Source organism: Marmota flaviventris, chromosome 13, assembly GCF_047511675.1.
Source record: "Marmota flaviventris isolate mMarFla1 chromosome 13, mMarFla1.hap1, whole genome shotgun sequence".
Taxonomy (NCBI): domain Eukaryota; kingdom Metazoa; phylum Chordata; class Mammalia; order Rodentia; family Sciuridae; genus Marmota; species Marmota flaviventris.
In genome coordinates, this window is record NC_092510.1 from 88,386,141 (window position 1) to 88,400,577 (window position 14,437).

General features: G+C 39.1%; 1 pseudogene; it reads left to right on the forward strand.

Moving 5' to 3' along the window:
- Positions 1 to 5,450: 5,450 nt before the first annotated feature.
- On the forward strand, positions 5,451 to 5,980 carry LOC114093192 (ferritin heavy chain pseudogene; annotated as a pseudogene).
- The last annotated feature ends 8,457 nt before the right edge of the window (positions 5,981 to 14,437 follow it).

The following is a 14,437-nucleotide window of genomic DNA, read 5'->3' on the forward strand; positions in this document are numbered from 1 at the left end:
TTGTTTGCATTGAAAGATAGTGGAAAGAAGTTCTTTTGGGCTTCATTAATTATTGTAATGTCATGTAAATTTTAAGATTTTGACCAAACTTGTGCAATTCTTTAGAAACATTGTTTCAAATATGAGAGATAAAATTAAAAAACATTTTAGATTTTCCTTAAAAAATAATCTTACATCCTTTTTGACTTTACGATATTAAAAAGCATTGCTGAAAGTCGTGTCTAGACCGGACCAGAAACAACTTAAATATTTACAAAAGAGAATCTGCATCATGTAAATAGAGTTTACTTCAACCCAAACACTGTGTCTTTGCCTCACCTTCTCTTTATTCAGATCTAAAAGTGTTCATGCTACATATTACCATCTGACTGGGCCTTTTTTGGCCTGCTACAGCAAAAAATATCATAAACTGAAAGGTTTGCCTTGGACATTATTTCCTAGTTCTGGAGACTAGGAAGACTAAGACCAAGCTGTCAGTGAATTGAGGTCAAATTAGGGCCTGTTCCTGACTTTGAGCACCTTCTAACTGAGGCCTCACGCTGTGGAAGATGCACAGCCTCTTTTATGAGGGCATAATCCCATTCATGAGGGCTCCACTCTAAGGACCTAGTCATCTCCCTGAAATCCCACCTCCAAATACCACCACCTCAGGGGTTAGGATTTTAGCACATGATTTCGGGGAAGAAGCCAGACATTCAGATCCTTGTACCTCTCAACATAAGTGGATATATTGCATAAGGGAAGTCAGAGTGTAAACAGCTGTTTTAATCAATTATTGCTAAAAACATTTTACTTTTGGTATTTTAACAATAAAATACATGACCAGGCGTAAAACTCCTGGGACCTTGGATGGACTGATGCAAGAGAGTAGCTCTGAGACTTGAGCCTCATTAACTTCTCATAGAACCCACCTGGTTAGTAGCTGTTATTCATGGCTTTTTCTTCCCGGAGTAAAGCCAACAGCTCTCCTGCCTGCTCCACCCTGCCCCTTCTGGCCTTGCCAACTTCCGACTGTTTGACCAGCTGTTGGTACTACAGCAGCATTTTCCAAAGTGTTTCCTGAGACACTTACATCTAGGTCTGAATTTTCTACTATGATAGACACAAGCCACATGTGGCTGTTAAAGCTTAAATTAGAAATTAATTTGAGTAAATTGTAAGATAGCTTATTTGTTGCACTAGCCATTTTTCAAAGATTCCATGGCCAAATATGGCTGGTGGTCACCATAATAAATAAATTAGAACAGATACTGAAAATGCCTACCATTATAGAAATTTTTAGAATGCACTGTCATTCTAATGACAACCAATAAATGTGAGTTTCACAATCATGTAGGTTTGGAAGATGATGTGTATAACATATTTCTTTGATATTAATGATATGAAAGTATAAAATATGTCTTATCAATGGATGTGTAACTGATGTGATTCTGCAATCTGTATATGGGGTAAAAATGGGAGCTCATAACCCACTTGAATCAAAGTGTGAAATATGATATATCAAGAACTATGTAATGTTTTGAACAGCCAACAATAAAAAATTAAAAAAAAATTAATAAGATAAAAAGAATGTCAGAATAAAAATGGTACAAATTTGATATTAAAAAAAATAAAAAATAAATAAAATATGTCTTGCCATGAAAAACCCCATCTTACCCAACTTTTCTTAAAACTATTGGATAAATGAATCCCTTATCACTCTTGTTTGCTGGTTTTGTTTCGTGTTTTGGATTCTTAATCATAGTGCCTAGGGTCTTGCCTCACAAATCCTAACATACAAGCAAAAGAAAAAATAATCTATTAAATGAATACCCAGTATAAATTTCTTTACATTTATCATATCATGCAGCCCTTATAATAACTCTATACAGATAAATTAGTAATCTTTTGCACAAATGAAAGTAAGGTTTTCTGAGTTAAGAAGCTTGCTGAAGTTCACAGAGAAAAAAACCTGGCCCCTGAGCCCTTGACCATCCCTACTTTGCCTTGTTCTTTAGTGACGGACTAGGGCTCAATGCAAAGAGTTTTGCAGCCAGAGTGCATCTAGTGTGTGGACATGGCTCAGAGTCCTGGCACAAGTCACAAAGGATTTCTTGGTGCTGGTGGTGGCTAGGTAGACAGAAAGGAAAGCATTGCTTTTAGAATAAGTTTAATAACTCTGCCATCTTTTTATCATTTTATAATGTTTGATAATGTACAAAGTATGTTTTCTTCCAGATGTTATAAAATTGGATCTGATTTTTTTGAGTTTAGAAACAATTGTAATAGACTCTGTAGCCTCATATCACAGAAAGTGTCCCTGAACAGGTTGAAACAGATGTAGGAGAAAACTAAGAATAGCAATGTAATTACGTGCTCTAAAAAGAAATTTAAAAATTCCTAATGAGTCATCTGAAAACTTGGAATTGTCTTGTCGTAGGAAAGATTCTTTGGTTTCCACTGAGACAGAATGTAGGGCGGGGTAAAGCATGTGATTCACCTACAGGATCATTATAAACATGATGATCTGTCTCTGTGTCTGATGTCCTCCCCTCAGAACCCCTGAGAACTCCTGGATCCAAAAGAGATCTATGAAAGATATATGATGAAATGGCGAAATTTATCAGGTTCAGTTTATATGAGAGACGGTGAAATTGCCAGTGTACAGTATAAGATTAAAATCCTGAAGTCCAGATTATATTTTGTGTCTAAAATATTCTAGCTAATGAAATTAGTCCAATTTGCCCAACCTTCCTCATATTAAATAAATAACCTCCTTTCTGTATCTGGGTTTCTGTATTTGCCTGTCTCCTGTGCACATATCCACATACATGTATTACACACACACACACACATGCACACACACACATACACACACACACACACACACACACACCTGTCCTTCTTGCTTTAACAGCTAATTGTTGAAATGTAAATGGGGATGGTAATGATTCTGTAAAACTATATAAATTGGATGTATCTTTACTATCCATATTCTTCTTTCCACTTTGTCTTTTTATTCTTTAGCACCAGAATTCAAGTTAACACAGTCAGGAAGGTGGATTGCCTACAGGCAGAAAGCCCTGGTTTCACGGGGCTTTAGCATGACCTGTATTTGACACAACTTGCCTTGGGCAATAAGTTTGGGGATGAGGCAGTATGCATCATGTCAAAGTGTTATGTCCCTACAAGCCCATAAGAGATTCTTTTTTCGAAGACAGGTTGCTCTTCCTCTCTCTATTCCCTGACTACACCTGAGCAGCAGTTTTTGTCGTTTGGTAAGGTTATCGAAAGAAATATGAAATCGCCAAAAAGAATGTGGCACTAACAGATTGATAGTGAGGGTGTGTGTGTGTGTGTGTGTGTGAAGTGTGTCTGTTATGAGAATTGTGTGTGTGCATGCACGCTTCAACAAGAGGGGACTTTGTGATTCCTTTCTTCCAAAGGGCAGTTCTCCTTAGAAGTGGCCAATCAGTCACTGTCACTGGGCAAGGAGAAGGTTGGGGAGGGAGTGGTGGGGTGGGGACATGCCAAGTTTGCCCAGAATACTCATTGCACAGGACGATCCCCACGGCTGTTGCGCACCCAATGTAAATATGGACAGCCCCATTCATCACAGGGGCTCCCTTCTGCAGCACACGTCCAAAGAACAGCAATGATTTAGTGCCTGCAGCTGGAACTGCACTATGTTTCTCCAAAACAGCAGCGTTTAAAAATGAGGAGGTGGAAATGGAGAGGAGGCAGGGGTTACAGTGAGGGAGCAACTAATTTCAGTTTCTCAGAAGAAAGGAGAAGGGTACCAAGGGTGAGCTACTCTGGTGGATCACCCGCTTCCTTTAACTTCAATTTTCTTCCCAAATTCATTGGCTTCAGCGTAACTCAAGCTAAGATTTGGAATCAGTATTGTCTGTGCCTTACTCTTTCTCAATTGTCCTGATTCCAGGAACACATGGGTTTCAGGACCTCATCTTAAATAGTATTGATCCAGAGCTACTGGAGAGTTCTGTATGGACAATGCACAAATCCAGCGGAACAAGTAAAAAGTCTATTTTATTAAATACACATATCTGTCATCCATTCATCCAGCAAGTAGCTTGTAGTATCTATCATATGCCAAGTTCTCTGCAGATTATAGTAGAAAGTAAAAAAAAAATAAGCAAAATACTAAAACAAGAATGAAAGCAAAACATAGAACCACTCCATGAAAAATAAATGTTAGTAAAAGCAGTGGACTCACAAAACAAAATACGATTTTTTATATCCATCACACAGTAAATGCTCAGTGAACACTGAACCCCAGAATAGAGAATGTGACCATGTTTTATGGGGGAAAAATCATTGTTCTTTGCATATGTGATAAACTTTTTCAGAAGCATTCTCTGAACAGAGATGGAGAGAAGACTATTTCAGGTTCCCCAGAGCATATGTTTTAATACAGTAAAGGAACCATAAGAGATCACAGTTGGTTGTTAGAAAAACAACCAGTGTAAGTGTGATGGATAGGAGGGAAGGAAGAAAAAGAGACACAATTCTGAAGCCTATGTGGAGAGTTGAACTTGTGGTGGGTGGTGATTGCCTGCCCCAGGGTGTGGCAACAAGAAATGGGAAGGTGAGAATGTTTACCAACAAGTCAAAGAGATGATTTACAGGACATAGTGATCTTTTTGATGTGAAGGTTACCTTCCCTGAGTTCCATTCTTGGGTTTTGATATGAAATACACATTTTCTCGTGCCTGGTTTCCTGGTTCTGCCACTAAGGACCACTAGGAGAAGGCAGAAGGTGAGCAGAAGAGACTTGTTCCTTATTAGTTTGATGCTCTTCTTGCCAGAATTGACCCGAGATAGAATTTTACTCTGGCAGCATCATTAGTTCTAGAGTCCAGCTTCCTTTAACATTTATATTGATCCTTTTCAGAGGCAACAGGGGGAGCTGGCCGGGGTTGTCTTCTCAGTGGTCAGAGTCCCCAAGTCTGTGAAACATCCTCTTTGATGCTGTACGTCATAACAACTTCTTCAACCTTTTCTTTGTTCTTCCAATGATTAGTGAAGCCTTTAAGCATGTTTTCCCTTTCCCTCCAACATCTGCATTATTGGTCCATTATATTAAATATTTCCCTTAAAATTACCTGATATAGATTCTGTTTTCCTGCCTTAAACCCTGACCAATGCAGGAGTCACTGATGATTACCAGGAATCTAGTGTGTGGGTTTTATGAAACACAAAGATTGTTGAAGATAAGAGAGGGAAGCAAGAGCACACACTGAACTTCATTTGAACACAGTACATGTGATGGACAGATAAAAATATGGGTCTGAAGACATTCTTCACCAAGAGTCACCATGGTTTCCTGCTTCAACAGTGCTTGGACGGAACCTGCGCTGGACTCCCACGCCGGCCAGCTGCTGAAAAGCCAGCAGCCCTTTGCTTTGGACCATCTCAAGGCTGCTGCTGCTGCTCCAGCGCCACCCTCCATGAGGACCGCATCCCCCTCGCAAGTGCTCCAGAACCAGGACTCTGAGGCTGCCATCAACTGCCAGAGCAACCTCGAGCTCTAAGCCTCTCCATGTCTTACAACTTTGACCGGGATGATATGGCTTTGAAGAACCTTTCCAAATACTGTCTTCACCAATCTCACCAGGAGACGGAACATACCAAGAAACTCATGAAGCTGCAGAACCATGAGGTGGCTGAATCTTCCTTCAGGATATCAAGAAACCAGACCCTGATGACTGGGAAAGTGGGCTAACCACAATAGAATATGCTTTACACTGGGGGGAAAGTGTGAGCCAGTCACTTCTGGCACTGCACAAACTGGCCACTGAAAAATGACCCCCACTTGTGTGACTTCATTAAGACTCATTACCTGATTGAGCAGGTGAAATCCATCAAAGAATTGGCTGATGGTGTAACCAAGGTGTGCAAGATGAGAGCCCCAGAATCTGGCATGGCAGATTTTCTCTTTGACAAACACACCCTGGGAGACAGTGAGAATGAAAACTAAGTCTTAGGTGACTTCCCCATAGCCATGGAAGTGACTTCCCTCGTCACCAAGGCAGTGCATCCATGTTGGGGTTACCTTCACCTTTACTCTAAGTTGTACCAAAACATCCACTTAAATTCTTTAATTTGTACCATTCTTTCAAATAAAAAATATGGGTCTAAAGTAGAAGAGAGATGGTGCATTCAGAAGGGACAATATAGAAGTGATAAATATATAAACAAAGCACTAGTTAAATCTTCACAATAAAGGAGGACACTCTGAGAGATACATTCTATTTTGACACTATCACAGAAATGTGGGAAAATACTGAAACTGCTTCAAAGAGTATTGACTTTTTTCCACCTGTGATTTGGATAGGATCAGCAACACCATGACATGGACCAATATGGGGGGTGACCTCTCACACTAGAGGATATATCCTGAAGCCTTCTGACTTTACATGGAATTTAATTTGTTTCTCATATAATTCTTTATTCATGTTATTATGTCCTCTCTGCATCTGTTAGAAATATGGGAGTCCAGTAGAAATCACACAGGTATTCCAAATTAGATCAGCAAAGAAAACTTTGCCTCTACATAAGAGTATGCTATTAAAATCATCATCATCATCATCATCATCATCATTCTCATCAACATTTGGCAAGCAAGCTCACCGAGACTGGATACAAACAGCATTTTATCCTCTAGAACGCAAGGTTCCATACCCAGTTCTTCATGGGAAGAGTGCTATGGAGTATACACTCTTCCCAAACAATGCCTAGATTTTGCTGTCTCCTGTTGTGTTATTTAAAGAAGTATAGCTTTAGTTGATCCCACCTCCTTTTGCTCTCCTGTAGTGGGAAAGCTTTCTTGGGGTGCATATATTCTAGTATATATGCAGCTCTTATTTCTGAAGTTAATATTTTTCAATAGGGAGATTTCTATCTCTGTTGATTAGGCTGATCCTTTCCAACACCTCATTTGTCAAGGAGCTGTTCAGGTGTGTGGACTTTGGATCTGCCACATCCATGGCCTATGGTGGTCTTGTGTAATTTGATGCTCTTTTTATGCAGCACCCTCTCTTCATTTTGCTCTGTTTCCCCTCCTGCTGCCTTTCTTACATCCCAATTTTACATTTAAGGCTAGATAATATGTTCTGAAAACAAACCACTGGACTTTCTCACAACTGGTACAACAGAGGAATCAGTATTCCAAGGTGAATTGTCAGGATTAAAAATAATGACTTTCCATTAAAAAAATGTAGATATATAGGGTAGGAAAGGTGATGGAGAGATTTAGTGTTTAACTCAAGGGTTCTGAGCTTCCATAGTTGTGTGGGTATTAGGAGCTGTATTTTGTAAAAAAATTAATGAGAATTTGGTTGTGTGGAGGAGTAAAAAGTGTAGAGAACCACTTCACCATAGTGGTGCATTGTGGCAGATATTTGGGAGTTTATTGCCGTAACTTCAATACCCAATAAGAAGCATCTCTCAAGACGTCTGTGTACGAAATTTTAAAAGTATCTGCCTGGCTACTTGAAGAGGAGAGAGAGGTTAAGTATAATTTTAGGGTTTTGATGCTGGTTAACAGAGAAGGATATTTCAACTGTCTCTCTTATAGAGCCTGGAGCTAATCTTTTGAGAAGCTTGTTTTTCAGAGAAAGAAGTTGGGTTCAGGTTTGCAGATGTTAATTTTGAGCTGATAAACAGAGAGGAATCAGAGTGGCAAGATTCAATCAGTTATTGGAGTTGCATGAATCCATTTGTTTTTCTGGAAGAAAAAAAACATGCTTTGTTCAAAACTCTTGCTGGAGACGGCGTGTTGAGTGTATGTGCAATTTATCTGATGTTCCCATTTAGGATACTATTTGAAGACAGGGAGTGAAAAAGAGATACCCACTCTTAGAACTTTAGGAAATGAGGTGCTTAAAAGCTGTTATTTTTGCTCCTAAATAAATCCCATGAGAAAATCCAGTGTTCTGAAAACCCAACTAGAGTTCCTTTGATTGAAGTGGGAGAGGAGGATGCTTGATGCTATTTTATGCAGCACCCTCTCTTCAGTCTACCATCTGCTATTGCAGGTGGCTCCTGAGACCCTGCTATGGAAACCTGTCTTCCCAGAACATACCTGGAAAACCATGGAGCTAAGTTTTGTTGCATGAAAACTGGAAGTAACCGAAATCCAGAGACCTGGAATCACTCGAAGTCATCTAAGGGAAGCTATCGCAAAATCCAGGGCAGATTCAGCATTTTCTCACTCTAGTGCCATCACTTTATGTCATTCAGGATCAAACATTAATGCACCAAGTTCTGAAAAAAAAAAAAAACACTGCAATTTCCTGTGCAGGGAGTCTTCTGGAGGAATAGCAGGGTACCCTCCTTCTCACAGAAAATCGTTTTTGACCACTTCAAGCCAATTTTGCTTCTCCTTGCCAAGATTTTCAATCAATCCCATGTGTTGTCTAAAACAGTAATGATGACTTAAGCCTAACTGGTAAAGACTGCTTCACTGGGAAGAATTTTGTGTGTGTTAAATGACTAATGAAGGCAATCTGGATAGACTGTGTGGGTGACTGTGGGACAGATGTTTCCACATGTGGCAGTGGAGCAGAGACAGAGCCTGGGGTGATGAAAAGTACAGTGAGCTTGAAGCCATAAGACCTGGATTCAATCCCAGCGCAGCCTCTACCACATACAGAACTTATCAATAATTAGCTCTCATGTAGTACACAGAGACCTGCACATATGGAGTAAACATTAAGATAAATGATCACCAAAATTTTGTCACTCAAAAAAAAAAATGCAACTTTATTTCAAGCTTGCATTTTTTTTAACAGAAGAATATAAAACAGGAGTTTCAGAATCTGGAAACAACCTAGAAGATCACAGGACAGTCTCTTTATTTAAAATACTCTGACAGGGATAGTTTCAGAAAGTGATCAATCCTAGGGAAAGCTGTGGGTTGGTAAAATATTTTATTCCTGTTTGGTTTTCAATTCTAGTGCTTGAGCCCTTGATGAAAATCCAAACTTGTGTCAATGCTTTTGAGATTATTTATTTAACTTATACCATGAACACTCACTATGCTAAATATCTGAGATCTGTGTAATGGAAAAGACAATGCTAAAGAACAGTAGATGTGAGTTTTTTGATTATAGTATCATGAAGCCAAGATAGGCCAAGTTTCAAAAATGGGAATTTGGGAAAATCTCACTAACTCTGAACTATTGAATGACTAAGACTCTGGAGAGATAGGGAGCCAGGAAATTGGGGGCCCGAGATAAAAGGGGATCATTTTCTTCCTATACCACCTGCAACATGAATCATCTGTCTCTCCTCTAGAGATTACAATTTTCCAGAAGATAAAAACTGACTCTTCCAGTGGAGTCAGCATTTTACCTCAGGATAATACTGCTGTAACCAGAGGTGTGCTGGCAGATAACATAGACAAGGCAACTGGGTCTCACACCTAGGAGTCTGCAGAGATTAGAGAATTGATATGACACAAGCATCCCCGATAGAAAGGAGTCTAATTCAATAAAACATAGCACCTCGCTGTGTGTGGTCATGCATGCTTCGAATCTCAGCCACTCAAGAGGCGGATACAGGGGAATTACTTGTGCTCCAGAGTCTATGGGCAGAACTCATCTCAAAAAATAAAAAAAAATAAAAATGAAACACAACAACTGACTTTTTACTGTGTAACTGGATGAGTGTCCATGTAATAGAAACTGTCACAAAATACGAAAATTTATATGACACCATAAAAGCATAAAAAAAGGGGGACCATGTCCATTCAAGTAGTAAGGAAAGCTTTTAGGTAAGAGAATCAAAATGTTTTTCTCTCAAATTTTCCCACTACTTTTAACACCTAGGATCTAGGTAAAAAGTATTTTTAAATGTTTTCTAATTTTGTTTCAAAACACACACACACACACACACACACAGAGAGAGAGAGAGAGAGAGAGAGAGAGAGAGAGAGAGAGAAAATTATTCTACATTAGTAACATGTAAGAAAGCAGGCATAATGACAATCTCAATATGTAAACATGAAGTTTGTGAACCTATTTTGAACAGAAAATTTCTTATGTATTCCTTGAGAGAAATTAAGGGAAAACTAAAGAGAAAAGCACAGCACATGGGAAGACTATAAAGGAATTGGAGGAAGTTATTTAACAGAAAATGGAATTGAAGCACAAATATCATAGGGGTGGACCCACAGCAGTCTTGAGGTTCACTCTGCAAATCACATGGTAAAGGCCTGTAGCAGGTGGAATGGGAGTGTGGCCTCAGACTCTGTCTTAAATATAGTGAATGGCTCAAGAATAAGGGATATGCCAATCACTTAAACAAGTAACTAAAACACGAAGAGAGGGCTGTACAAGTGGAACTCCTAGTCTAGAGACAAACTATCCCCCTCTGTTCTGATATGTAAAATAAAGTTCTGGATGAATGACAGTTGTTACTCTATTTTCTACTACATGCCTGCACTTCCATTTCAAACCTACATTACACAGTACGAAGAACGGGTTCCCTTCTCAAAACCTTCCATTGTGCTTCCAGGACTAAGGAATAGAATCCAAATTCATCACAAATTTTAAGAATCCTAATAACATGGCTCCTAAATACTTTTTTTTTCTGTTTTTGTTCTCACTTTACTCTTCCATGGATACTAGATTTTTGCCACATTTTTGTCTTTCACTTATTTTGATTTTGTATATGTTGATTTCATAAATCGAAATATTATTTTATCATGTTTTAATATATAAACTTCGTTTATAAAACGATTTCCTTGATTCTTTGCAGTGGATACGTGTCCACTTGCTTTCCTTACTTGAGTCTTTTCTGCGTTTCATTTATTTATATTTTCTGGACTTCCAGTGAACTTTGAGCTCCCTAAGTTGAAACTTGATGCTTCCCTGGAAAGACAAAGACAGGCTTAGGCATGCACCTAAAACATTGATGTTCCCTGGCCATGCAACCTTGAAAAGATAATTCCTCTCAGCTTTCTTTTACCTTTGTAAAATGGGATAATGATGTCAGCTTCTCAGAGACATGTGCAAATGACACGTATATAATTATATATGATTTTAAATAAATTGGTATGCAAATGGAACTATTTAAATTATTTTTACATAATTCTCATTTCTATCTTAACCAGGTTTCTTTCCGATGGAGGAGACAGAAAACTTATCAACTAGCCTACAGAATGTCAGGGCTGTTCAGAATCCACGCATCTGAAACAACAAAACGGTTGGGAACAAGAGGATGCAGAGAAGCCCCAGATACGAAGGGACCAGTGGTGCAGGTTCCATCAGGAATGTCAGATGACCTCTCACTCCTGGTTTATTTTTTTCTGCTTTGTAGGCTAATTTCCTCCTTGTGACAGAAAGCATAGCCATGGATATCCAGACATTATCTTACAATTTCTGACTTAGAAGAAAACTTGGTGTCTTAGAGTTAAAAACAATCCTGGAAGAACTTCAGATTGGCCTGACTCTAGTCAACTACTCATGACGTTTGGCCAGTGGAGTGGAAACATGGAAGCACACACATCCTCTTGTCCTGTTCTGTGGAAAGGGACAGTGTTCAGTTGAAGGGGTTTCTCAGAAAACAGCACCATACATGTTCCACTGACTCACAGAGAAACCCAATATATTAGGACTAAGCATAGCAAAGAAGGTAAGGTCATTTGCTTTTATAGAGAAACTATCCATAAAAATAGAAGCTCTCTGGACATTTTATAATATTGAAGATGATCATAAGGATAGTTGTCAGGCTTATCAGAGAAAGTTCTCCCTGAAAAGCACAAAACAAACAAAAAACCCAAAACTCATTTAGGTGCTTAACTGCTGTTGGGACTGTGGTCTAAACCATCTCTCTGCAGGAGCCTTTGCCCAGTGTGTGCTGGCTGCCCAACAGTATCTCCGCCTGGCCTATGTACAGACTGATAGCCATATAGCTGCTTCAATATGTAGTTTATATGGTTGGGGTATTGGGGTTAAATTACCAACACTATTCCCTTAGCCATGTTTGTACTTGATTCAGGTTCCTACCATTTCTCCTCCTCCTCCTCCTCCTCTTCTTCTTCTTTTTGTATGAGGGATTGAATCCAGATGGGCTTAACCACTGAGCCAAACCCTAGCCCTTTTTAATTTTAATTTTGAGACAAGGTCTTAATAAGTTTCTGAGACTGGCCTTGAACTTGCAATCCTCCTTCTTCAGCCTCCCGAGTCGCTGGGATAACAGGCATGCATCATCAGGCTTGGCTCTTTCCTTCTTTCTTAATTGAACAATTAGAACGTAGTGCTGATGTCTGATGAAATCAGTATGATATAATAAATAAGCACCACTTTGGGTTCTAGTTCTAGTTCTTTCATTGGCCAACTGAGTATTTTTAGCCTTGTCTTTTAATCTCTCCAAATTTAAGGTCAGTTGACAATTCTCAATGATTCTAAGGCTCTTCTTGCTCTGACTTTCAAGACTTTTGTGGCCTTTTCATGTTCTTCTTGGTTGGGGGCTTTTTAGTTTTACTGGGAGAAGTTATGTATACATTCACTGAAAGCATCCTCAATATTCCCAAAGCTGTGAGCTTTCAGAAAGACATAGATAAGAGAAGGTTTGATTCTAGATCGTCTCTCCATTTTCTTTATACCTCTTCTTAACATCTGGCTTAATTTAGGGACTGGAGAGGAACACCTGGATTAAGAGACCCCCAAACAACAAGCAACAAATCCCACTTCCCACTTCTACCAAGCCCAATCTCTGGGCATTAGCCATCCCTGGAGCTGAATAAGTGCTCGATTTCTTTTTGTCTGTATTTTCTCCATCTGTTCTAATTAGGTCCCCTTCTTGGGAGTAAGAGAACTGCTACTGTCTGTTGCCATGTAAGGGTGAGAAAGGTTAATTAACACTGAAAACAGATCCCAGTTGCCCTCACATCACTCCCCTGTTCATATGCATTAGATTGTGAGAGGGCGCCTGCCTTTCCTCTGACCCAGTGCTGCTCAAGAACTTGTGCCTGCTCCTCTCAGCCTCCTACATGGCTCCCTTCTTCTCAGAGTTACCTCCAGAGCCTTGCATCCAAAGACACTCATATATGCTAATTTGGCAAAGTGCCTTAGTGCCAGGAGGCCGTCATAGACTAGAAAGAACTGTGTAGAAATGCCTTTAGCAAGACCCTCAAATTCAACCAGCAGTGAGGCCTCCAGCCTGGGAGAGCTAAGGTCATTTAATTCACACAATGGCTTGGAGAATAGTGAGGGCTATGATCACTTTGCAGATTAAAAATAAGACATTTGGGAAGGTAAAGTAATTCACCAATGGTCACATAGCTAGCAAAATATCTATGGATAGTTAAATAGTGTATATGTATATATACATGTATGGATGGATATACATTAAAACATCTCTATATCTATGTATCTATCTATAGTTTAATATTTAAAAATGCCTTCACTGCAAATATTTTCAAAGTAAGGATTTTATTGTTGTTGACCACTGAATTCATAGAACCTAGAAGCAACGTGATTAGTAATTGTTCTATGAGTGACTTCAATAAAAACAAACTATTGTATGTTTTCTGTTAATATGAAATCATATTTGTTGAGTATAAACACAAGTGAACATTACAAGAGATGTTGAAGATATCATTAAAGGGTTTTAAGTAGAGAACACAAATGGAAAATGTAATATTCAGCTTTTTTCATATTTATCAAATATATTTTGAATTTCCCTTCTGTGCTAAACAATGTGGTTGTTGATTGGCTTGAAATAATAAATGAGCCTTTTTTAACCCACAATTCTTACCTGAAAATATAACTAACAGAATGTTATATTGTCAATGGATCAATGGTAAAGAAGAGCTCCTAGGTACAGTGCCATCATCCTGTAATCCCAGGGACATGACCAACAGAGACAGCCTACAGAATGGAAGAGGATACATCTGATAAAAGACAAACACTGAGGGACATGGTGGTGCACACTTACAATCCCAGAGGGAGGCTGAGGCAGGAGGATTACACGTCCAAGACCAGCCTCAGCAATTTAGCAAGGCCCTAAGCAACTTAGTGAGATCCTGTGTTAAAAAAAAAAAAGGCTGGGGACCAGGGATGTGGTCATGGTTCATGGTTCAGGAAAAAGTGCCCTGTGTTCAATCATCAGTACCAAAAAAACCCCAAACAAACAACAACAAAAACCCACTAAAGAAGAAGGTGTAAAGGGTGATGAAGAAGAAAACAGATATATTAATAATTTAGGTAGAATCTGGGGTAAGAAATCCTGAGAGTTGATGATAGATAGATAAGTATTGACCAGGATTTGCTTCTCTACATGTGGTCCTAGAACCAGCAGCATCAGCCTCACTTGGGGACTTGGTAAGTGAGTGACCTAAAGTACATTGTCTAAGGAGGAATGCACTCCCAAATTCATGCAGATGTAGAATTGGGACTAGCACTGCTCTGTCAATGAGTGCCCTTCA